Consider the following 2,752-nt stretch of genomic DNA (forward strand, 5'->3'; position numbering starts at 1 on the left):
TTTCGTTTAAATGAAATAATTATTTCGTTTTAATGAAATAATTATTTCGTTTTAATGAAATAATTATTTCGTTTTAATGAAATAATAATTTATTTCGTTTAAACGAAATAACATTTCGTTTTAACGAAATAATTAATTCGTTTAAACGAAATAATTAATTCGTTTAATCGAAATAATTATTTCGTTTAAACGAAATATTATTTCGTTTAAACGAAATAAATGATGTTATTTCGTTTAAACGAATTAATTATTTCGTTTAAACGAAATAATTATTTCGTTTAAACGAAATAATAAATAAATATGTTTACAATTGCGCCTTAGGGGCTCCGTAGAAATCTACACTGTAAGATGATGCTAGATTTGTAGCCCAAATCGACAGATTCAATTTGGATTCATCAGCACCAAACAAAAGGTGAATATACCAAACAGAAATGTCATTCAAATGACAATATGACAATGGATACTGGGAACAGAACAACACAACACAAATCGGCTTCGACAGATATTAGCTAATGTAGCTTTATTCATATTGTGGCATGCTGTATATAAGTGGCACGGTTTTGGTACCTTAGGGTTATTTTCTTGATCTAGCTTTGATCTTTATTTATTGCAGAATTCACCGACGGCGTAGCAATATAGGATGTAGAAGGCGGGGGTTTCACTTTGATGACGTAATATGTTTGCACAAACCAAAGGTGTAAGAGTATTTAAGGCCATTTTCAATTTGAAATGTTTCGTTGAATGTGGGCCTTAATTTCCTTAATTTAGGATAATGCTCCTTAGATCGCTTATGGTGGAAATTTATAAGATTGTGATCATAGGCTTTAATCAAATATAATACACTATTTCCAAAGTATAACTCCAGTGTAACACCCATTAAAACTGACTGAGAATGAAAAAAATAAACAAAAGACAATTAAAACAGTTTTTATCATTTATTGGATTAAATAATGATCACATGAAAGGGACTAAAGTACAGTATGTTGGTACCAAAGACCATTTATTTTACCTTTATTTCTTCAATTGCACAATAATACAATAATTCAGAGTAATTTTATAATTCAGTATGAGGTGTATTTTTTCAGGTTATTTTTTGTCTATCACATGAGTTCAATCAGTACATTAATCCTTTCATGGTAATTAGAAAAAAAAACATTTGAAGAATTTCATCTTTGGCTAAATATATCACTAACATTTAGATTTTCTTGTTTCCACAAATACAGATATTTATATAAAGCATATACATGAAAATAAATTAGTTCTGGGTAGAAGGCAAGGGAAGGAGATTTGACACACAATACTGGAGGAAGGAGGGGAAGGGATATGAATTAAAGGTCTTGGTGATATATATGGTAGGGGAGTAAAGGTGTGCTCAGGTTTTTGACAGAGAGAAAAATAAACCATGTAAAAACTATACATAGATATAAATACTCTATTACATATCACAACCAACTTCATTGTAAGAAGTGGTAGTCTCAAATACTTCAGTACAGATTGCAGATTTTGACATGATTTTGCAAATAATGTTGAATTTCTGAATAATATAATATACTGACACATTTAACCCAGAAAAGGTGTTCAATTAAAGCATTAAAGATTGTTGTGTTCCAACAAGAGCAAGAGACATTTTACTAATCAAAATTCTAATGCTCGGTAAAGAGCAAGAGAAATATAACTGTTCAGATTTAATGTTCCATAAAGAACATAAAAAAAATAACCTATTAAGATATTAATGTTCCATCAAGAGCAAGAGAAATATAACTAGTTGCATTTCTAATGGTAAATCAAGAGCAAGAGAAATATACATGTCAAAATTCTAATGTTCTGTAAAAAGCAAGAGAAATACAATTAGTACTAATACTAAACTTCATGTTCCAAAAAGGGCATTAGAAAATAAAATTACTTAAAATTCTGATGTTCCATCAAGAACAAAAAATATATAACTAGTCAAGATTCTGTTGTTCTATCAAGGGTAAAAAACTTGTGCTTATGTTCCTTCGAGGGCATAAAAAAATAACTAAAATGTCATCTTAAATATCAGAAACTAGTAAGGGTTCCAATGTCCCCTCAAAAAATATGACAAATATAACCAATCACCAATCTAATGTTCCATAATTAGTATAACTAGTTAAGCTTCTCATGCTCTGTTGGAAACAAGAACGCCTTATTGGGTTTCACTGAGGTTAAAGGTCAATAACTAGATTTTCACTTTAATCGAGACAGTTTGGAAAGTCTAAATCTTTAACTTTCCAAATAAAATTTGGTTGTTTGTCATCCAAAAAACCTGTTTCTTTGTAGACTACCATAAAATTTAATAGACTTTCATTTCAATTTATTTGTAAATGTAGTTTGATTCAAAGTAAAATTTGCTTTTGAATCATGAAATTGGTTTTTGACATCATGAGGTGTATAAGTGGTCTTAGGTTAAAAATTGTAAATAACTTATATTGTATCTGACAAGAATATTTGATACTGAAACTCTATTTACAGTTTTCATCTAATCTAATAATAATAATAATAATAATAATATAATAATAATAATATTGGTCATAAAGACACTTCACAATTTGTCTTAGACAACACAATTATCTATATACACTTTGTAAATGAGCTTTTTTCTTTAAATAACATAGAATATAGAATATTTTTATATTGAAATATGAAGGGTTTCACTATGGCAATACATTGTAATTTGTGAGAATTATATATTTCAATAATAATTCACAATAGTTTTCAATTACTTTTATAAATG

This window comes from Lottia gigantea, assembly GCF_000327385.1.
Source record: "Lottia gigantea unplaced genomic scaffold LOTGIsca_5, whole genome shotgun sequence".
Classification (NCBI taxonomy): domain Eukaryota; kingdom Metazoa; phylum Mollusca; class Gastropoda; family Lottiidae; genus Lottia; species Lottia gigantea.